General features: G+C 41.6%; 22 pseudogenes; all 22 read right to left on the bottom strand.

Moving 5' to 3' along the window:
* Window positions 1-615: 615 nt before the first annotated feature.
* On the bottom strand, window positions 616-734 carry LOC137114586 (5S ribosomal RNA; annotated as a pseudogene).
* An 857-nt stretch (window positions 735-1,591) lies between these two features.
* LOC137115261 (5S ribosomal RNA) lies at window positions 1,592-1,710 on the bottom strand (annotated as a pseudogene).
* Window positions 1,711-2,567: 857 nt separating this feature from the next.
* Window positions 2,568-2,686, bottom strand: LOC137114585 (5S ribosomal RNA; annotated as a pseudogene).
* Window positions 2,687-3,543: 857 nt separating this feature from the next.
* LOC137114738 (5S ribosomal RNA) lies at window positions 3,544-3,662 on the bottom strand (annotated as a pseudogene).
* An 867-nt stretch (window positions 3,663-4,529) lies between these two features.
* Window positions 4,530-4,648, bottom strand: LOC137114584 (5S ribosomal RNA; annotated as a pseudogene).
* Window positions 4,649-5,505: 857 nt separating this feature from the next.
* Window positions 5,506-5,624, bottom strand: LOC137115015 (5S ribosomal RNA; annotated as a pseudogene).
* An 867-nt stretch (window positions 5,625-6,491) lies between these two features.
* On the bottom strand, window positions 6,492-6,610 carry LOC137114582 (5S ribosomal RNA; annotated as a pseudogene).
* An 857-nt stretch (window positions 6,611-7,467) lies between these two features.
* LOC137114581 (5S ribosomal RNA) lies at window positions 7,468-7,586 on the bottom strand (annotated as a pseudogene).
* Window positions 7,587-8,443: 857 nt separating this feature from the next.
* Window positions 8,444-8,562, bottom strand: LOC137114661 (5S ribosomal RNA; annotated as a pseudogene).
* Window positions 8,563-9,419: 857 nt separating this feature from the next.
* LOC137115002 (5S ribosomal RNA) lies at window positions 9,420-9,538 on the bottom strand (annotated as a pseudogene).
* Window positions 9,539-10,396: 858 nt separating this feature from the next.
* LOC137114991 (5S ribosomal RNA) lies at window positions 10,397-10,515 on the bottom strand (annotated as a pseudogene).
* An 857-nt stretch (window positions 10,516-11,372) lies between these two features.
* LOC137114715 (5S ribosomal RNA) lies at window positions 11,373-11,491 on the bottom strand (annotated as a pseudogene).
* Window positions 11,492-12,358: 867 nt separating this feature from the next.
* On the bottom strand, window positions 12,359-12,477 carry LOC137114980 (5S ribosomal RNA; annotated as a pseudogene).
* Window positions 12,478-13,335: 858 nt separating this feature from the next.
* On the bottom strand, window positions 13,336-13,454 carry LOC137115196 (5S ribosomal RNA; annotated as a pseudogene).
* An 868-nt stretch (window positions 13,455-14,322) lies between these two features.
* LOC137114968 (5S ribosomal RNA) lies at window positions 14,323-14,441 on the bottom strand (annotated as a pseudogene).
* An 858-nt stretch (window positions 14,442-15,299) lies between these two features.
* LOC137114627 (5S ribosomal RNA) lies at window positions 15,300-15,418 on the bottom strand (annotated as a pseudogene).
* An 857-nt stretch (window positions 15,419-16,275) lies between these two features.
* On the bottom strand, window positions 16,276-16,394 carry LOC137114934 (5S ribosomal RNA; annotated as a pseudogene).
* Window positions 16,395-17,251: 857 nt separating this feature from the next.
* LOC137114922 (5S ribosomal RNA) lies at window positions 17,252-17,370 on the bottom strand (annotated as a pseudogene).
* Window positions 17,371-18,238: 868 nt separating this feature from the next.
* On the bottom strand, window positions 18,239-18,357 carry LOC137114957 (5S ribosomal RNA; annotated as a pseudogene).
* Window positions 18,358-19,214: 857 nt separating this feature from the next.
* LOC137114624 (5S ribosomal RNA) lies at window positions 19,215-19,333 on the bottom strand (annotated as a pseudogene).
* An 857-nt stretch (window positions 19,334-20,190) lies between these two features.
* LOC137114911 (5S ribosomal RNA) lies at window positions 20,191-20,309 on the bottom strand (annotated as a pseudogene).
* An 868-nt stretch (window positions 20,310-21,177) lies between these two features.
* Window positions 21,178-21,296, bottom strand: LOC137114946 (5S ribosomal RNA; annotated as a pseudogene).
* Between the last annotated feature and the right edge of the window lie 1,551 nt (window positions 21,297-22,847).

Here is a 22,847-nt window from a genome sequence, read left to right as displayed (position 1 = left end):
CAAAACATGACACTACAACTCAGGGCGAACCAAGGCCAACATAACAAACAAAATAAGCCATTTCCCACAGAAAGTGCTAGCTAGCCTGATAGAAATAAACAAACCAAAAGACAGTCGCTAACCCTAACTCCCTAATGTGAAAACAAGAGAAAACAATCAAAAGAAAATGGCAGTCCACCCCTACAGATTTAATACTATTTACAAAATATACAATTTATAAACAAAACCACGGCACAAAACCTAACAATTCAAAAATGCTAAATAAGGTTTGGAAACCAAGAACAGCAAACAGGTGCTGCTGCCAGAAAGAGCCTCGCTAGCTGTTGGGAACCGTACTTTTAAAACTCCAGGAAGTGTAGGATGGACCAATCAGCTTCCTGTACTTCCCCCAAATCCGGCCAATCAGGCAGGGCACCTATAAGAACAACAAAATAAAAACAACACATATGGCCAGGACCGTAACATGGTCTACTAGTAATGAAGCACGATGGTTGACAAACCAATAAAGTAGCAAAACAGCAATGAAAGAACAAAATTTGATGAAAATATAGAACAATTTCTATGAATAAATAGGCAGTAACACCAGCTTGTGCTGCCCGTAAACCCAAGCAAAAAAGCTTACAGCACCTGGTATTCCCAGGCGGTCTTCCTACCAAGTACTAACCAGGCCCGGCTCTGTTTAGCTGCCGAGATCGGACGACATCGGGCGCTTAGAGAGCGGTGTGGCCGTAAGCTGCATTTGACATCATCAACAGCTCTTAAAAACGCTGGAGAAGCAGAATGCATGACACTTGCTAAGAAGAAGATAAATGTGGCAAAGTACAAATTACTATAACTGTACTGGTCTGTTACGCCCCTGTCTAGGGGGTCAGGGTGCAACATACAAAGATAAATTAGCATGTTCCCTCTCCGATCCCCAAACCAAAATCCAGGATCGAGATGTTCCAACAGAATGATATTTATTTTAAACGAAAGAAAGTGTCAAACAAAACATGACACTACAACTCAGGGCGAACCAAGGCCAACATAACAAACAAAATAAGCCATTTCCCACAGAAAGTGCTAGCTAGCCTGATAGAAATAAACAAACCAAAAGACAGTCGCTAACCCTAACTCCCTAATGTGAAAACAGTCCAAAGAAAATGGCAGTTCACCCCTACAGATTTAATACTTTTTACAAAATATACAATTTATAAACAAAACCACGGCACAAAACCTAACAATTCAAAAATGCTAAATAAGGTTTGGAAACCAAGAACAGCAAACAGGTGCTGATGCCAGAAAGAGCCTCGCTAGCTGTTGAGAACCAAACTTTTAAAACTCCAGGAAGTGTAGGATGTACCAATCAGCTTCCTGTACTGCCCCCCAATCCGACCAATCAGGCAGGGCACCTATAAGAACAAGAAAATAAAAACAACACATATGGCCAGGACCGTAACATGGTCTACTAGTAATGAAGCACGATGGTTGGAAAACCAATAAAGTAGCAAAACAGCAATGAAAGAACAAAATTTGATGAAAATATAGAACAATTTCTATGAATAAATAGGCAGTAACACCAGCTTGTGCTGCCCGTAAACCCAAGCAAAAAAGCTTACAGCACGTGGTATTCCCAGGCGGTCTTCCTACCAAGTACTAACCACGCCCTGCCCTATTTGGCTGCCGAGATCGGACGAGATCGGGCGCTCAGAGAGCGGTGTGGCCGTAAGCTGCATTTGACATCATCAACAGCTCTTAAAAACGCTGGAGAAGCAGAATGCATGACACTTGCTAAGAAGAAGATAAATGTGGCAAAGTACAAAGTACTATAACTGTACTGGTCTGTTACGCCCCTGTCTAGGGGCTCAGGGTGCAACATACAAAGATAAATTAGCATGTTCCCTCTCCGATCCCCAAACCAAAATCCAGGATCGAGATGTTCCAACAGAATGATATTTATTTTAAACGAAAGAAAGTGTCAAACAAAACATGACACTACAACTCAGGGCGAACCAAGGCCAACATAATAAACAAAATAAGCCATTTCCCACAGAAAGTGCTAGCTAGCCTGATAGAAATAAACAAACCAAAAGACAGTCGCTAACCCTAACTCCCTAATGTGAAAACAGTCCAAAGAAAATGGCAGTTCACCCCTACAGATTTAATACTATTTACAAAATATACAATTTATAAACAAAACCACGGCACAAAACCTAACAATTCAAAAATGCTAAATAAGGTTTGGAAACCAAGAACAGCAAACAGGTGCTGCTGCCAGAAAGAGCCTCGCTAGCTGTTGGGAACCGTACTTTTAAAACTCCAGGAAGTGTAGGATGGACCAATCAGCTTCCTGTACTTCCCCCAAATCCGGCCAATCAGGCAGGGCACCTATAAGAACAACAAAATAAAAACAACACATATGGCCAGGACCGTAACATGGTCTACTAGTAATGAAGCACGATGGTTGACAAACCAATAAAGTAGCAAAACAGCAATGAAAGAACAAAATTTGATGAAAATATAGAACAATTTCTATGAATAAATAGGCAGTAACACCAGCTTGTGCTGCCCGTAAACCCAAGCAAAAAAGCTTACAGCACCTGGTATTCCCAGGCGGTCTTCCTACCAAGTACTAACCAGGCCCGGCTCTGTTTAGCTGCCGAGATCGGACGACATCGGGCGCTTAGAGAGCGGTGTGGCCGTAAGCTGCATTTGACATCATCAACAGCTCTTAAAAACGCTGGAGAAGCAGAATGCATGACACTTGCTAAGAAGAAGATAAATGTGGCAAAGTACAAATTACTATAACTGTACTGGTCTGTTACGCCCCTGTCTAGGGGGTCAGGGTGCAACATACAAAGATAAATTAGCATGTTCCCTCTCCGATCCCCAAACCAAAATCCAGGATCGAGATGTTCCAACAGAATGATATTTATTTTAAACGAAAGAAAGTGTCAAACAAAACATGACACTACAACTCAGGGCGAACCAAGGCCAACATAACAAACAAAATAAGCCATTTCCCACAGAAAGTGCTAGCTAGCCTGATAGAAATAAACAAACCAAAAGACAGTCGCTAACCCTAACTCCCTAATGTGAAAACAGTCCAAAGAAAATGGCAGTTCACCCCTACAGATTTAATACTATTTACAAAATATACAATTTATAAACAAAACCACGGCACAAAACCTAACAATTCAAAAATGCTAAATAAGGTTTGGAAACCAAGAACAGCAAACAGGTGCTGATGCCAGAAAGAGCCTCGCTAGCTGTTGGGAACCGTACTTTTAAAACTCCAGGAAGTGTAGGATGGACCAATCAGCTTCCTGTACTGCCCCCCAATCCGGCCAATCAGGCAGGGCACCTATAAGAACAACAAAATAAAAACAACACATATGGCCAGGACCGTAGCATGGTCTACTAGTAATGAAGCACGATGGTTGGCAAACCAATAAAGTAGCAAAACAGCAATGAAAGAACAAAATTTGATGAAAATATAGAACAATTTCTATGAATAAATAGGCAGTAACACCAGCTTGTGCTGCCCGTAAACCCAAGCAAAAAAGCTTACAGCACCTGGTATTCCCAGGCGGTCTTCCTACCAAGTACTAACCAGGCCCAGCTCTATTTGGCTGCCGAGATCGGACGAGATCGGGCGCTTAGAGAGCGGTGTGGCCGTAAGCTGCATTTGACATCATCAACAGCTCTTTAAAACGCTTGAGAAGCAGAATGCATGACACTTGCTAAGAAGAAGATAAATGTGGCAAAGTACAAAGTACTATAACTGTACTGGTCTGTTACGCCCCTGTCTAGGGGCTCAGGGTGCAACATACAAAGATAAATTAGCATGTTCCCTCTCCGATCCCCAAACCAAAATCCAGGATCGAGATGTTCCAACAGAATGATATTTATTTTAAACGAAAGAAAGTGTCAAACAAAACATGACACTACAACTCAGGGCGAACCAAGGCCAACATAATAAACAAAATAAGCCATTTCCCACAGAAAGTGCTAGCTAGCCTGATAGAAATAAACAAACCAAAAGACAGTCGCTAACCCTAACTCCCTAATGTGAAAACAAGAGAAAACAATCAAAAGAAAATGGCAGTTCACCCCTACAGATTTAATACTATTTACAAAATATACAATTTATAAACAAAACCACGGCACAAAACCTAACAATTCAAAAATGCTAAATAAGGTTTGGAAACCAAGAACAGCAAACAGGTGCTGCTGCCAGAAAGAGCCTCGCTAGCTGTTGGGAACCGTACTTTTAAAACTCCAGGAAGTGTAGGATGGACCAATCAGCTTCCTGTACTTCCCCCAAATCCGGCCAATCAGGCAGGGCACCTATAAGAACAAGAAAATAAAAACAACACATATGGCCAGGACCGTAACATGGTCTACTAGTAATGAAGCACGATGGTTGACAAACCAATAAAGTAGCAAAACAGCAATGAAAGAACAAAATTTGATGAAAATATAGAACAATTTCTATGAATAAATAGGCAGTAACACCAGCTTGTGCTGCCCGTAAACCCAAGCAAAAAAGCTTACAGCACCTGGTATTCCCAGGCGGTCTTCCTACCAAGTACTAACCAGGCCCGGCTCTGTTTAGCTGCCGAGATCGGACGACATCGGGCGCTTAGAGAGCGGTGTGGCCGTAAGCTGCATTTGACATCATCAACAGCTCTTAAAAACGCTGGAGAAGCAGAATGCATGACACTTGCTAAGAAGAAGATAAATGTGGCAAAGTACAAAGTACTATAACTGTACTGGTCTGTTACGCCCCTGTCTAGGGGGTCAGGGTGCAACATACAAAGATAAATTAGCATGTTCCCTCTCCGATCCCCAAACCAAAATCCAGGATCGAGATGTTCCAACAGAATGATATTTATTTTAAACGAAAGAAAGTGTCAAACAAAACATGACACTACAACTCAGGGCGAACCAAGGCCAACATAATAAACAAAATAAGCCATTTCCCACAGAAAGTGTTAGCTAGCCTGATAGAAATAAACAAACCAAAAGACAGTCGCTAACCCTAACTCCCAAATGTGAAAACAGTCCAAAGAAAATGGTAGTTCACCCCTACAGATTTAATACTATTTACAAAATATACAATTTATAAACAAAACCACGGCACAAAACCTAACAATTCAAAAATGCTAAATAAGGTTTGGAAACCAAGAACAGCAAACAGGTGCTGATGCCAGAAAGAGCCTCGCTAGCTGTTGGGAACCGTACTTTTAAAACTCCAGGAAGTGTAGGATGGACCAATCAGCTTCCTGTACTGCCCCCCAATCCGGCCAATCAGGCAGGGCACCTATAAGAACAACAAAATAAAAACAACACATATGGCCAGGACCGTAGCATGGTCTACTAGTAATGAAGCACGATGGTTGGCAAACCAATAAAGTAGCAAAACAGCAATGAAAGAACAAAATTTGATGAAAATATAGAACAATTTCTATGAATAAATAGGCAGTAACACCAGCTTGTGCTGCCCGTAAACCCAAGCAAAAAAGCTTACAGCACCTGGTATTCCCAGGCGGTCTTCCTACCAAGTACTAACCAGGCCCGGCTCTATTTGGCTGCCGAGATCGGACGAGATCGGGCGCTTAGAGAGCGGTGTGGCCGTAAGCTGCATTTGACATCATCAACAGCTCTTTAAAACGCTTGAGAAGCAGAATGCATGACACTTGCTAAGAAGAAGATAAATGTGGCAAAGTACAAAGTACTATAACTGTACTGGTCTGTTACGCCCCTGTCTAGGGGCTCAGTGTGCAACATACAAAGATAAATTAGCATGTTCCCTCTCCGATCCCCAAACCAAAATCCAGGATCGAGATGTTCCAACAGAATGATATTTATTTTAAACGAAAGAAAGTGTCAAACAAAACATGACACTACAACTCAGGGCGAACCAAGGCCAACATAATAAACAAAATAAGCCATTTCCCACAGAAAGTGCTAGCTAGCCTGATAGAAATAAACAAACCAAAAGACAGTCGCTAACCCTAACTCCCTAATGTGAAAACAAGAGAAAACAATCAAAAGAAAATGGCAGTCCACCCCTACAGATTTAATACTATTTACAAAATATACAATTTATAAACAAAACCACGGCACAAAACCTAACAATTCAAAAATGCTAAATAAGGTTTGGAAACCAAGAACAGCAAACAGGTGCTGCTGCCAGAAAGAGCCTCGCTAGCTGTTGGGAACCGTACTTTTAAAACTCCAGGAAGTGTAGGATGGACCAATCAGCTTCCTGTACTTCCCCCAAATCCGGCTAATCAGGCAGGGCACCTATAAGAACAACAAAATAAAAACAACACATATGGCCAGGACCGTAACATGGTCTACTAGTAATGAAGCACGATGGTTGACAAACCAATAAAGTAGCAAAACAGCAATGAAAGAACAAAATTTGATGAAAATATAGAACAATTTCTATGAATAAATAGGCAGTAACACCAGCTTGTGCTGCCCGTAAACCCAAGCAAAAAAGCTTACAGCACCTGGTATTCCCAGGCGGTCTTCCTACCAAGTACTAACCAGGCCCGGCTCTGTTTAGCTGCCGAGATCGGACGACATCGGGCGCTTAGAGAGCGGTGTGGCCGTAAGCTGCATTTGACATCATCAACAGCTCTTAAAAACGCTGGAGAAGCAGAATGCATGACACTTGCTAAGAAGAAGATAAATGTGGCAAAGTACAAAGTACTATAACTGTACTGGTCTGTTACGCCCCTGTCTAGGGGGTCAGGGTGCAACATACAAAGATAAATTAACATGTTCCCTCTCCGATCCCCAAACCAAAATCCAGGATCGAGATGTTCCAACAGAATGATATTTATTTTAAACGAAAGAAAGTGTCAAACAAAACATGACACTACAACTCAGGGCGAACCAAGGCTAACATAATAAACAAAATAAGCCATTTCCCACAGAAAGTGCTAGCTAGCCTGATAGAAATAAACAAACCAAAAGACAGTCGCTAACCCTAACTCCCTAATGTGAAAACAGTCCAAAGAAAATGGCAGTTCACCCCTACAGATTTAATACTATTTACAAAATATACAATTTATAAACAAAACCACGGCACAAAACCTAACAATTCAAAAATGCTAAATAAGGTTTGGAAACCAAGAACAGCAAACAGGTGCTGCTGCCAGAAAGAGCCTCGCTAGCTGTTGGGAACCGTACTTTTAAAACTCCAGGAAGTGTAGGATGGACCAATCAGCTTCCTGTACTTCCCCCAAATCCGGCCAATCAGGCAGGGCACCTATAAGAACAACAAAATAAAAACAACACATATGGCCAGGACCGTAACATGGTCTACTAGTAATGAAGCACGATGGTTGACAAACCAATAAAGTAGCAAAACAGCAATGAAAGAACAAAATTTGATGAAAATATAGAACAATTTCTATGAATAAATAGGCAGTAACACCAGCTTGTGCTGCCCGTAAACCCAAGCAAAAAAGCTTACAGCACCTGGTATTCCCAGGCGGTCTTCCTACCAAGTACTAACCAGGCCCGGCTCTGTTTAGCTGCCGAGATCGGACGACATCGGGCGCTTAGAGAGCGGTGTGGCCGTAAGCTGCATTTGACATCATCAACAGCTCTTAAAAACGCTGGAGAAGCAGAATGCATGACACTTGCTAAGAAGAAGATAAATGTGGCAAAGTACAAAGTACTATAACTGTACTGGTCTGTTACGCCCCTGTCTAGGGGGTCAGGGTGCAACATACAAAGATAAATTAACATGTTCCCTCTCCGATCCCCAAACCAAAATCCAGGATCGAGATGTTCCAACAGAATGATATTTATTTTAAACGAAAGAAAGTGTCAAACAAAACATGACACTACAACTCAGGGCGAACCAAGGCCAACATAATAAACAAAATAAGCCATTTCCCACAGAAAGTGCTAGCTAGCCTGATAGAAATAAACAAACCAAAAGACAGTCGCTAACCCTAACTCCCTAATGTGAAAACAGTCCAAAGAAAATGGCAGTTCACCCCTACAGATTTAATACTATTTACAAAATATACAATTTATAAACAAAACCACGGCACAAAACCTAACAATTCAAAAATGCTAAATAAGGTTTGGAAACCAAGAACAGCAAACAGGTGCTGATGCAAGAAAGAGCCTCGCTAGCTGTTCGGAACCGTACTTTTAAAACTCCAGGAAGTGAAGGATGGACCAATCAGCTTCCTATACTGCCCCCCAATCCGGCCAATCAGGCAGGGCACCTATAAGAACAACAAAATAAAAACAACACATATGGCCAGGACCGTAACATGGTCTACTAGTAATGAAGCACGATGGTTGGCAAACCAATAAAGTAGCAAAACAGCAATGAAAGAACAAAATTTGATGAAAATATAGAACAATTTCTATGAATAAATAGGCAGTAACACCAGCTTGTGCTGCCCGTAAACCCAAGCAAAGAAGCTTACAGCACGTGGTATTCCCAGGCGGTCTTCCTACCAAGTACTAACCAGGCCCGGCTCTATTTGGCTGCCGAGATCGGACGAGATCGGGAGCTTAGAGAGCGGTGTGGCCGTAAGCTGCTTTTGACATCATCAACAGCTCCTAAAAACGCTGGAGAAGCAGAATGCACAACACTTGCTAAGAAGAAGATAAATGTGGCAAAGTACAAAGTACTATAACTGTACTGGTCTGTTACGCCCCTGTCTAGGGGGTCAGGGTGCAACATACAAAGATAAATTAGGATGTTCCCTCTCCGGTCTCCAAACCATAATCCAGGATCGAGATGTTCCAACAGAATGATATTTATTTTAAGCGAAAGAAAGTGTCAAACAAAACATGACACTACAACTGAGGGCGAACCAAGGCCAACATAATAAACAAAATAAGCCATTTCCCACAGAAAGTGCTAGCTAGCCTGATAGAAATAAACAAACCAAAAGACAGTCGCTAACCCTAACTCCCTAATGTGAAAACAGTCCAAAGAAAATGGCAGTTCACCCCTACAGATTTAATACTATTTACAAAATATACAATTTATAAACAAAACCACGGCACAAAACCTAACAATTCAAAAATGCTAAATAAGGTTTGGAAACCAAGAACAGCAAACAAGTGCTGATGCCAGAAAGAGCCTCGCTAGCTGTTGGGAACCGTACTTTTAAAACTCCAGGAAGTGTAGGATGGACCAATAAGCTTCCTGTACTGCCCCTCAATCCGGCCAATCAGGCAGGGCACCTATAAGAATAAGAAAATAAAAACAACACATATGGCCAGGACCGTAACATGGTCTACTAGTAATGAAGCACGATGGTTGGCAAACCAATAAAGTAGCAAAACAGCAATGAAAGAACAAAATTTGATGAAAATATAGAACAATTTCTATGAATAAATAGGCACTAACACCAGCTTGTGCTGCCCGTAAACCCAAGCAAAAAAGCTTACAGCACCTGGTATTCCCAGGCGGTCTTCCTACCAAGTACTAACCAGGCCCGGCTCTATTTGGCTGCCGAGATCGGACGAGATCGGGCGCTTAGAGAGCGGTGTGGCCGTAAGCTGCATTTGACATCGTCAACAGCTCTTAAAAACGCTAGAGAAGCAAAATGCATGACACTTGCTAAGAAGAACATAAATGTGGCAAAGTACAAAGTACTATAACTGTACTGGTCTGTTACGCCCCAGTCTAGGGGGTCAGGGTGAAACATACAAAGATAAATTTGCATGTTTCCTTTTCCGATCCTCAAACCAAAATCCAGGATTGAGATGTTCCAACAGAATGATATTTATTTTAAACGAAAGAAAGTGTCAAACAAAACATGACACTACAACTCAGGGCGAACCAAGGCCAACATAATAAACAAAATAAGCCATTTCCTACAGAAAGTGCTAGCTAGCCTGATAGAAATAAACAAACCAAAAGACAGTCGCTAACCCTAACTCCTTAATGTGAAAACGGTCCAAAGAAAATGGCAGTTCACCCCTACAGATTTAATACTATTTACAAAATATACAATTTATAAACAAAACCACGGCACAAAACCTAACAATTCAAAAATGCTAAATAAGGTTTGGAAACCAAGAACAGCAAACAGGTGCTGATGCCAGAAAGAGCCTCGCTAGCTGTTGGGAACCGTACTTTTAAAACTCCAGGAAGTGTAGGATGGACCAATCAGCTTCCTGTACTGCCCCCCAATCCGGCCAATCAGGCACGGCACCTATAAGAACAAGAAAATAAAAACAACACATATGGCCAGGACCGTAACATGGTCTACTAGTAATGAAGCACGATGGTTGACAAACCAATAAAGTAGCAAAACAGCAATGAAAGAACAAAATTTGATGAAAATATGGAACAATTTCTATGAATAAATAGGCAGTAACACCAGCTTGTGCTGCCCGTAAACCTAAGCAAAAAAGCTTACAGCACCTGGTATTCCCAGGCGGTCTTCCTACCAAGTACTAACCAGGCCCGGCTCTATTTGGCTGCCGAGATCGGACGAGATCGGGCGCTTAGAGAGCGGTGTGGCCGTAAGCTGCATTTGACATCATCAACAGCTCTTTAAAACGCTTGAGAAGCAGAATGCATGACACTTGCTAAGAAGAAGATAAATGTGGCAAAGTACAAAGTACTATAACTGTACTGGTCTGTTACGCCCCTGTCTAGGGGGTCAGGGTGCAACATACAAAGATAAATTAGCATGTTCCCTCTCCGATCCCCAAACCAAAATCCAGGATCGAGATGTTCCAACAGAATGATATTTATTTTAAACGAAAGAAAGTGTCAAACAAAACATGACACTACAACTCAGGGCGAACCAAGGCCAACATAATAAACAAAATAAGCCATTTCCCACAGAAAGTGTTAGCTAGCCTGATAGAAATAAACAAACCAAAAGACAGTCGCTAACCCTAACTCCCTAATGTGAAAACAGTCCAAAGAAAATGGCAGTTCACCCCTACAGATTTAATACTATTTACAAAATATACAATTTATAAACAAAACCACGGCACAAAACCTAACAATTCAAAAATGCTAAATAAGGTTTGGAAACCAAGAACAGCAAACAGGTGCTGATGCCAGAAAGAGCCTCGCTAGCTGTTGGGAACCGTACTTTTAAAACTCCAGGAAGTGTAGGATGGACCAATCAGCTTCCTGTACTGCCCCCCAATCCGGCCAATCAGGCAGGGCACCTATAAGAACAAGAAAATAAAAACAACACATATGGCCAGGACTGTAACATGGTCTACTAGTAATGAAGCACGATGGTTGGCAAACCAATAAAGTAGCAAAACAGCAATGAAAGAACAAAATTTGATGAAAATATAGAACAATTTCTATGAATAAATAGGCAGTAACACCAGCTTGTGCTGCCCGTAAACCCAAGCAAAGAAGCTTACAGCACGTGGTATTCCCAGGCGGTCTTCCTACCAAGTACTAACCAGGCCCGGCTCTATTTGGCTGCCGAGATCGGACGAGATCAGGAGCTTAGAGAGTGGTGTGGCCGAAAGCTGCTTTTGACATCATCAACAGCTCCTAAAAACGCTGGAGAAGCAGAATGCACAACACTTGCTAAGAAGAAGATAAATGTGGCAAAGTACAAAGTACTATAACTGTACTGGTCTGTTACGCCCCTGTCTAGGGGGTCAGGGTGCAACATACAAAGATAAATTAGGATGTTCCCTCTCCGGTCTCCAAACCATAATCCAGGATCGAGATGTTCCAACAGAATGATATTTATTTTAAACGAAAGAAAGTGTCAAACAAAACATGACACTACAACTCAGGGCGAACCAAGGCCAACATAATAAACAAAATAAGCCATTTCCCACAGAAAGTGCTAGCTAGCCTGATAGAAATAAACAAACCAAAAGATAGTCGCTAACCCTAACTCCCTAATGTGAAAACAAGAAAAAACAATCAAAAGAAAATGGCAGTCCACCCCTACAGATTTAATACTATTTACAAAATATACAATTTATAAACAAAACCACGGCACAAAACCTAACAATTCAAAAATGCTAAATAAGGTTTGGAAACCAAGAACAGCAAACAGGTGCTGATGCCAGAAAGAGCCTCGCTAGCTGTTGGGAACCGTACTTTTAAAACTCCAGGAAGTGTAGGATGGACCAATAAGCTTCCTGTACTGCCCCTCAATCCGGCCAATCAGGCAGGGCACCTATAAGAATAAGAAAATAAAAACAACACATATGGCCAGGACCGTAACATGGTCTACTAGTAATGAAGCACGATGGTTGGCAAACCAATAAAGTAGCAAAACAGCAATGAAAGAACAAAATTTGATGAAAATATAGAACAATTTCTATGAATAAATAGGCAGTAACACCAGCTTGTGCTGCCCGTAAACCCAAGCAAAAAAGCTTACAGCACCTGGTATTCCCAGGCGGTCTTCCTACCAAGTACTAACCAGGCCCGGCTCTATTTGGCTGCCGAGATCGGACGAGATCGGGCGCTTAGAGAGCGGTGTGGCCGTAAGCTGCATTTGACATCATCAACAGCTCTTAAAAACGCTAGAGAAGCAGAATGCATGACACTTGCTAAGAAGAAGATAAATGTGGCAAAGTACAAAGTACTATAACTGTACTGGTCTGTTACGCCCCAGTCTAGGGGGTCAGGGTGAAACATACAAAGATAAATTTGCATGTTTCCTTTTCCGATCCTCAAACCAAAATCCAGGATTGAGATGTTCCAACAGAATGATATTTATTTTAAACGAAAGAAAGTGTCAAACAAAACATGACACTACAACTCAGGGCGAACCAAGGCCAACATAATTAAACAAAATAAGCCATTTCCCACAGAAAGTGTTAGCTAGCCTGATAGAAATAAACAAACCAAAAGACAGTCGCTAACCCTAACTCCCTAATGTGAAAACAGTCCAAAGAAAATGGCAGTTCACCCCTACAGATTTAATACTATTTACAAAATATACAATTTATAAACAAAACCACGGCACAAAACCTAACAATTCAAAAATGCTAAATAAGGTTTGGAAACCAAGAACAGCAAACAGGTGCTGATGCCAGAAAGAGCCTCGCTAGCTGTTGGGAACCGTACTTTTAAAACTCCAGGAAGTGTAGGATGGACCAATAAGCTTCCTGTACTGCCCCTCAATCCGGCCAATCAGGCAGGGCACCTATAAGAATAAGAAAAATAAACAACACATATGGCCAGGACCGTAACATGGTCTACTAGTAATGAAGCACGATGGTTGGCAAACCAATAAAGTAGCAAAACAGCAATGAAAGAACAAAATTTGATGAAAATATAGAACAATTTCTATGAATAAATAGGCAGTAACACCAGCTTGTGCTGCCCGTAAACCCAAGCAAAAAAGCTTACAGCACCTGGGATTCCCAGGCGGTCTTCCTACCAAGTACTAACCAGGCCCGGCTCTATTTGGCTGCCGAGATCGGACGAGATCGGGCGCTTAGAGAGCGGTGTGGCCGTAAGCTGCATTTGACATCATCAACAGCTCTTAAAAACGCTAGAGAAGCAGAATGCATGACACTTGCTAAGAAGAAGATAAATGTGGCAAAGTACAAAGTACTATAACTGTACTGGTCTGTTACGCCCCAGTCTAGGGGGTCAGGGTGCAACATACAAAGATAAATTTGCATGTTTCCTTTTCCGATCCTCAAACCAAAATCCAGGATTGAGATGTTCCAACAGAATGATATTTATTTTAAACGAAAGAAAGTGTCAAACAAAACATGACACTACAACTCAGGGCGAACCAAGGCCAACATAATAAACAAAATAAGCCATTTCCCACAGAAAGTGCTAGCTAGCCTGATAGAAATAAACAAACCAAAAGATAGTCGCTAACCCTAACTCCCTAATGTGAAAACAAGAAAAAACAATCAAAAGAAAATGGCAGTCCACCCCTACAGATTTAATACTATTTACAAAATATACAATTTATAAACAAAACCACGGCACAAAACCTAACAATTCAAAAATGCTAAATAAGGTTTGGAAACCAAGAACAGCAAACAGGTGCTGATGCCAGAAAGAGCCTCGCTAGCTGTTGGGAACCGTACTTTTAAAACTCCAGGAAGTGTAGGATGGACCAATCAGCTTCCTGTACTGCCCCCCAATCCGGCCAATCAGGCACGGCACCTATAAGAACAAGAAAATAAAAACAACACATATGGCCAGGACCGTAACATGGTCTACTAGTAATGAAGCACGATGGTTGACAAACCAATAAAGTAGCAAAACAGCAATGAAAGAACAAAATTTGATGAAAATATGGAACAATTTCTATGAATAAATAGGCAGTAACACCAGCTTGTGCTGCCCGTAAACCCAAGCAAAAAAGCTTACAGCACCTGGTATTCCCAGGCGGTCTTCCTACCAAGTACTAACCAGGCCCGGCTCTATTTGGCTGCCGAGATCGGACGAGATCGGGCGCTTAGAGAGCGGTGTGGCCGTAAGCTGCATTTCACATCATCAACAGCTCTTAAAAACGCTAGAGAAGCACAATGCATGACACTTGCTAAGAAGAAGATAAATGTGGCAAAGTACAAAGTACTATAACTGTACTGGTCTGTTACGCCCCTGTCTAGGGGGTCAGGGTGCAACATACAAAGATAAATTAGCATGTTCCCTCTCCGATCCCCAAACCAAAATCCAGGATCGAGATGTTCCAACAGAATGATATTTATTTTAAACGAAAGAAAGTGTCAAACAAAACATGACACTACAACTCAGGGCGAACCAAGGCCAACATAATTAAACAAAATAAGCCATTTCCCACAGAAAGTGTTAGCTAGCCTGATAGAAATAAACAAACCAAAAGACAGTCGCTAACCCTAACTCCCTAATGTGAAAACAGTCCAAAGAAAATGGCAGTTCACCCCTACAGATTTAATACTATTTACAAAATATACAATTTATAAACAAAACCACGGCACAAAACCTAACAATTCAAAAATGCTAAATAAGGTTTGGAAACCAAGAACAGCAAACAGGTGCTGATGCCAGAAAGAGCCTCGCTAGCTGTTGGGAACCGTACTTTTAAAACTCCAGGAAGTGTAGGATGGACCAATCAGCTTCCTGTACTGCCCCCCAATCCGGCCAATCAGGCAGGGCACCTATAAGAACAAGAAAATAAAAACAACACATATGGCCAGGACTGTAACATGGTCTACTAGTAATGAAGCACGATGGTTGGCAAACCAATAAAGTAGCAAAACAGCAATGAAAGAACAAAATTTGATGAAAATATAGAACAATTTCTATGAATAAATAGGCAGTAACACCAGCTTGTGCTGCCCGTAAACCCAAGCAAAGAAGCTTACAGCACGTGGTATTCCCAGGCGGTCTTCCTACCAAGTACTAACCAGGCCCGGCTCTATTTGGCTGCCGAGATCGGACGAGATCGGGAGCTTAGAGAGTGGTGTGGCCGTAAGCTGCTTTTGACATCATCAACAGCTCCTAAAAACGCTGGAGAAGCAGAATGCACAACACTTGCTAAGAAGAAGATAAATGTGGCAAAGTACAAAGTACTATAACTGTACTGGTCTGTTACGCCCCTGTCTAGGGGGTCAGGGTGCAACATACAAAGATAAATTAGGATGTTCCCTCTCCGGTCTCCAAACCATAATCCAGGATCGAGATGTTCCAACAGAATGATATTTATTTTAAACGAAAGAAAATGTCAAACAAAACATGACACTACAACTCAGGGCGAACCAAGGCCAACATAATAAACAAAATAAGCCATTTCCCACAGAAAGTGCTAGCTAGCCTGATAGAAATAAACAAACCAAAAGACAGTCGCTAACCCTAACTCCCAAATGTGAAAACAGTCCAAAGAAAATGGTAGTTCACCCCTACAGATTTAATACTATTTACAAAATATACAATTTATAAACAAAACCACGGTACAAAACCAAACAATTCAAAAATGCTAAATAAGGTTTGGAAACCAAGAACAGCAAACAGGTGCTGATGCCAGAAAGAGCCTCGCTAGCTGTTGGGAACCGTACTTTTAAAACTCCAGGAAGTGTAGGATGGACCAATCAGCTTCCTGTACTGCCCCCCAATCCGGCCAATCAGGCAGGGCACCTATAAGAACAAGAAAATAAAAACAACACATATGGCCAGGACCGTAACATGGTCTACTAGTAATGAAGCACGATGGTTGGCAAACCAATAAAGTAGCAAAACAGCAATGAAAGAACAAAATTTGATGAAAATATAGAACAATTTCTATGAATAAATAGGCAGTAACACCAGCTTGTGCTGCCCATAAACCCAAGCAAAAAAGCTTACAGCACCTGGTATTCCCAGGCGGTCTTCCTACCAAGTACTAACCAGGCCCGGCTCTATTTGGCTGCCGAGATCGGACGAGATCGGGAGCTTAGAGAGTGGTGTGGCCGTAAGCTGCTTTTGACATCATCAACAGCTCCTAAAAACGCTGGAGAAGCAGAATGCACAACACTTGCTAAGAAGAAGATAAATGTGGCAAAGTACAAAGTACTATAACTGTACTGGTCTGTTACGCCCCTGTCTAGGGGGTCAGGGTGCAACATACAAAGATAAATTAGGATGTTCCCTCTCCGGTCTCCAAACCATAATCCAGGATCGAGATGTTCCAACAGAATGATATTTATTTTAAACGAAAGAAAGTGTCAAACAAAACATGACACTACAACTCAGGGCGAACCAAGGCCAACATAATAAACAAAATAAGCCATTTCCCACAGAAAGTGCTAGCTAGCCTGATAGAAATAAACAAACCAAAAGACAGTCGCTAACCCTAACTCCCTAATGTGAAAACGGTCCAAAGAAAATGGCAGTTCACCCCTACAGATTTAATACTATTTACAAAATATACAATTTATAAACAAAACCACGGCACAAAACCTAACAATTCAAAAATGCTAAATAAGGTTTGGAAACCAAGAACAGCAAACAGGTGCTGATGCAAGAAAGAGCCTCGCTAGCTGTTGGGAACCGTACTTTTAAAACTCCAGGAAGTGAAGGATGGACCAATCAGCTTCCTGTACTGCCCCCCAATCCGGCCAATCAGGCAGGGCACCTATAAGAACAACAAAATAAAAACAACACATATGGCCAGGACCGTAACATGGTCTACTAGTAATGAAGCACGATGGTTGGCAAACCAATAAAGTAGCAAAACAGCAATGAAAGAACAAAATTTGATGAAAATATAGAACAATTTCTATGAATAAATAGGCAGTAACACCAGCTTGTGCTGCCCGTAAACCCAAGCAAAAAAGCTTACAGCACCTGGTATTCCCAGGCGGTCTTCCTACCAAGTACTAACCAGGCCCGGCTCTGTTTGGCTGCCGAGATCGGACGAGATCGGGCGCTTAGAGAGCGGTGTGGCCGTAAGCTGCATTTGACATCATCAACAGCTCTTAAAAACGCTAGAGAAGCAGAATGCATGACACTTGCTAAGAAGAAGATAAATGTGGCAAAGTACAAAGTACTATAACTGTACTGGTCTGTTACGCCCCTGTCTAGGGGGTCAGGGTGAAACATACAAAGATAAATTTGCATGTTCCCTCTCCAATCCTCAAACCAAAATCCAGGATTGAGATGTTCCAACAGAATGATATTTATTTTAAACGAAAGAAAGTGTCAAACAAAACATGACACTACAACTCAGGGCGAACCAAGGCCAACATAATAAACAAAATAAGCCATTTCCCACAGAAAGTGCTAGCTAGCCTGATAGAAATAAACAAACCAAAAGATAGTCGCTAACCCTACCTCCCTAATGTGAAAACAAGAAAAAACAATCAAAAGAAAATGGCAGTCCACCCCTACAGATTTAATACTATTTACAAAATATACAATTTATAAACAAAACCACGGCACAAAACCTAACAATTCAAAAATGCTAAATAAGGTTTGGAAACCAAGAACAGCAAACAGGTGCTGATGCCAGAAAGAGCCTCGCTAGCTGTTGGGAACCGTACTTTTAAAACTCCAGGAAGTGTAGGATGGACCAATCAGCTTCCTGTACTGCCCCCCAATCCGGCCAATCAGGCACGGCACCTATAAGAACAAGACAATAAAAAAAAACACACATGGCCAGGACCGTAACATGGTCTACTAGTAATGAAGCACGATGGTTGACAAACCAATAAAGTAGCAAAAAAGCAATGAAAGAACAAAATTTGATGAAAATATGGAACAATTTCTATGAATAAATAGGCAGTAACACCAGCTTGTGCTGCCCGTAAACCCAAGCAAAAAAGCTTACAGCACCTGGTATTCCCAGGCGGTCTTCCTACCAAGTACTAACCAGGCCCGGCTCTATTTGGCTGCCGAGATCGGACGAGATCGGGCGCTTAGAGAGCGGTGTGGCCGTAAGCTGCATTTGACATCATCAACAGCTCTTAAAAACGCTAGAGAAGCAGAATGCATGACACTTGCTAAGAAGAAGATAAATGTGGCAAAGTACAAAGTACTATAACTGTACTGGTCTGTTACGCCCCTGTCTAGGGGGTCAGGGTGCAACATACAAAGATAAATTAGCATGTTCCCTCTCCGATCCCCAAACCAAAATCCAGGATCGAGATGTTCCAACAGAATGATATTTATTTTAAACGAAAGAAAGTGTCAAACAAAACATGACACTACAACTCAGGGCGAACCAAGGCCAACATAATAAACAAAATAAGCCATTTCCCACAGAAAGTGTTAGCTAGCCTGATAGAAATAAACAAACCAAAAGACAGTCGCTAACCCTAACTCCCTAATGTGAAAACAGTCCAAAGAAAATGGCAGTTCACCCCTACAGATTTAATACTATTTACAAAATATACAATTTATAAACAAAACCACGGCACAAAACCTAACAATTCAAAAATGCTAAATAAGGTTTGGAAACCAAGAACAGCAAACAGGTGCTGATGCAAGAAAGAGCCTCGCTAGCTGTTGGGAACCGTACTTTTAAAACTCCAGGAAGTGAAGGATGGACCAATCAGCTTCCTATACTGCCCCCCAATCCGGCCAATCAGGCAGGGCACCTATAAGAACAACAAAATAAAAACAACACATATGGCCAGGACCGTAACATGGTCTACTAGTAATGAAGCACGATGGTTGGCAAACCAATAAAGTAGCAAAACAGCAATGAAAGAACAAAATTTGATGAAAATATAGAACAATTTCTATGAATAAATAGGCAGTAACACCAGCTTGTGCTGCCCGTAAACCCAAGCAAAGAAGCTTACAGCACGTGGTATTCCCAGGCGGTCTTCCTACCAAGTACTAACCAGGCCCGGCTCTATTTGGCTGCCGAGATCGGACGAGATCGGGAGCTTAGAGAGTGGTGTGGCCGTAAGCTGCTTTTGACATCATCAACAGCTCCTAAAAACGCTGGAGAAGCAGAATGCACAACACTTGCTAAGAAGAAGATAAATGTGGCAAAGTACAAAGTACTATAACTGTACTGGTCTGTTACGCCCCTGTCTAGGGGGTCAGGGTGCAACATACAAAGATAAATTAGGATGTTCCCTCTCCGGTCTCCAAACCATAATCCAGGATCGAGATGTTCCAACAGAATGATATTTATTTTAAACGAAAGAAAGTGTCAAACAAAACATGACACTACAACTCAGGGCGAACCAAGGCCAACATAATAAACAAAATAAGCCATTTCCCACAGAAAGTGCAAGCTAGCCTGATAGAAATAAACAAACCAAAAGACAGTCGCTAACCCTAACTCCCTAATGTGAAAACGGTCCAAAGAAAATGGCAGTTCACCCCTACAGATTTAATACTATTTACAAAATATACAATTTATAAACAAAACCACGGCACAAAACCTAACAATTCAAAAATGCTAAATAAGGTTTGGAAACCAAGAACAGCAAACAGGTGCTGATGCAAGAAAGAGCCTCGCTAGCTGTTGGGAACCGTACTTTTAAAACTCCAGGAAGTGAAGGATGGACCAATCAGCTTCCTGTACTGCCCCCCAATCCGGCCAATCAGGCAGGGCACCTATAAGAACAACAAAATAAAAACAACACATATGGCCAGGACCGTAACATGGTCTACTAGTAATGAAGCACGATGGTTGGCAAACCAATAAAGTAGCAAAACAGCAATGAAAGAACAAAATTTGATGAAAATATAGAACAATTTCTATGAATAAATAGGCAGTAACACCAGCTTGTGCTGCCCGTAAACCCAAGCAAAAAAGCTTACAGCACCTGGTATTCCCAGGCGGTCTTCCTACCAAGTACTAACCAGGCCCGGCTCTGTTTGGCTGCCGAGATCGGACGAGATCGGGCGCTTAGAGAGCGGTGTGGCCGTAAGCTGCATTTGACATCATCAACAGCTCTTAAAAACGCTAGAGAAGCAGAATGCATGACACTTGCTAAGAAGAAGATAAATGTGGCAAAGTACAAAGTACTATAACTGTACTGGTCTGTTACGCCCCTGTCTAGGGGGTCAGGGTGAAACATACAAAGATAAATTTGCATGTTCCCTCTCCAATCCTCAAACCAAAATCCAGGATTGAGATGTTCCAACAGAATTATATTTATTTTAAACGAAAGAAAGTGTCAAACAAAACATGACACTACAACTCAGGGCGAACCAAGGCCAACATAATAAACAAAATAAGCCATTTCCCACAGAAAGTGCTAGCTAGCCTGATAGAAATAAACAAACCAAAAGATAGTCGCTAACCCTACCTCCCTAATGTGAAAACAAGAAAAAACAATCAAAAGAAAATGGCAGTCCACCCCTACAGATTTAATACTATTTACAAAATATACAATTTATAAACAAAACCACGGCACAAAACCTAACAATTCAAAAATGCTAAATAAGGTTTGGAAACCAAGAACAGCAAACAGGTGCTGATGCCAGAAAGAGCCTCGCTAGCTGTTGGGAACCGTACTTTTAAAACTCCAGGAAGTGTAGGATGGACCAATCAGCTTCCTGTACTGCCCCCCAATCCGGCCAATCAGGCACGGCACCTATAAGAACAAGACAATAAAAAAAAACACACATGGCCAGGACCGTAACATGGTCTACTAGTAATGAAGCACGATGGTTGACAAACCAATAAAGTAGCAAAAAAGCAATGAAAGAACAAAATTTGATGAAAATATGGAACAATTTCTATGAATAAATAGGCAGTAACACCAGCTTGTGCTGCCCGTAAACCCAAGCAAAAAAGCTTACAGCACCTGGTATTCCCAGGCGGTCTTCCTACCAAGTACTAACCAGGCCCGGCTCTATTTGGCTGCCGAGATCGGACGAGATCGGGCGCTTAGAGAGCGGTGTGGCCGTAAGCTGCATTTGACATCATCAACAGCTCTTAAAAACGCTAGAGAAGCAGAATGCATGACACTTGCTAAGAAGAAGATAAATGTGGCAAAGTACAAAGTACTATAACTGTACTGGTCTGTTAGGCCCCTGTCTAGGGGGTCAGGGTGAAACATACAAAGATAAATTTGCATGTTCCCTCTCCGATCCTCAAACCAAAATCCAGGATTGAGATGTTCCAACAGAATGATATTTATTTTAAACGAAAGAAAGTGTCAAACAAAACATGACACTACAACTCAGGGCGAACCAAGGCCAACATAATAAACAAAATAAGACATTTCCCACAGAAAGTGCTAGCTAGCCTGATAGAAATAAACAAACCAAAAGACAGTCGCTAACCCTAACTCCCTAATATGAAAACGGTCCAAAGAAAATGGCAGTTCACCCCTACAGATTTAATACTATTTACAAAATATACAATTTATAAACAAAACCACGGCACAAAACCTAACAATTCAAAAATGCTAAATAAGGTTTGGAAACCAAGAACAGCAAACAGGTGCTGATGCAAGAAAGAGCCTCGCTAGCTGTTGGGAACCGTACTTTTAAAACTCCAGGAAGTGAAGGATGGACCAATCAGCTTCCTATACTGCCCCCCAATCCGGCCAATCAGGCAGGGCACCTATAAGAACAACAAAATAAAAACAACACATATGGCCAGGACCGTAACATGGTCTACTAGTAATGAAGCACAATGGTTGGCAAACCAATAAAGTAGCAAAATAGCAATGAAAGAACAAAATTTGATGAAAATATAGAACAATTTCTATGAATAAATAGGCAGTAACACCAGCTTGTGCTGCCCGTAAACCCAAGCATTGGTATTCCCAGGCGGTCTTCCAACGAAGTACTAACCAGGCCCGGCTCTATTTGGCTGCCGAGATCGGACGAGATCGGGAGCTTAGAGAGCGGTGTGGCCGTAAGCTGCTTTTGACATCATCAACAGCTCCTAAAAACGCTGGAGAAGCAGAATGCACAACACTTGCTAAGAAGAAGATAAATGTGGCAAAGTACAAAGTACTATAACTGTACTGGTCTGTTACGCCCCTGTCTAGGGGGTCAGGGTGCAACATACAAAGATCAATTAGGATGTTCCCTCTCCGGTCTCCAAACCATAATCCAGGATCGAGATGTTCCAACAGAATGATATTTATTTTAAACGAAAGAAAGTGTCAAACAAAACATGACACTACAACTCAGGGCGAACCAAGGCCAACATAATAAACAAAATAAGCCATTTCCCACAGAAAGTGCTAGCTAGCCTGATAGAAATAAACAAACCAAAAGACAGTCGCTAACCCTAACTCCCTAATGTGAAAACGGTCCAAAGAAAATGGCAGTTCACCCCTACAGATTTAATACTATTTAAAAAATATACAATTTATAACAAAACCACGTCACAAAACCTAACAATTCAAAAATGCTAAAAAAGGTTTGGAAACCAAGAACAGCAAACAGGTGCTGATGCCAGAAAGAGCCTCGCTTGCTGTTGGGAACCGTACTTTTAAAACTCCAG

Source organism: Channa argus, unplaced genomic scaffold, assembly GCF_033026475.1.
Source record: "Channa argus isolate prfri unplaced genomic scaffold, Channa argus male v1.0 Contig020, whole genome shotgun sequence".
Lineage (NCBI taxonomy): Eukaryota > Metazoa > Chordata > Actinopteri > Anabantiformes > Channidae > Channa > Channa argus.
The sequence above is the reverse complement of the archived record's forward strand: the minus strand, read 5'-3'. Positions and strand labels throughout refer to the sequence as shown.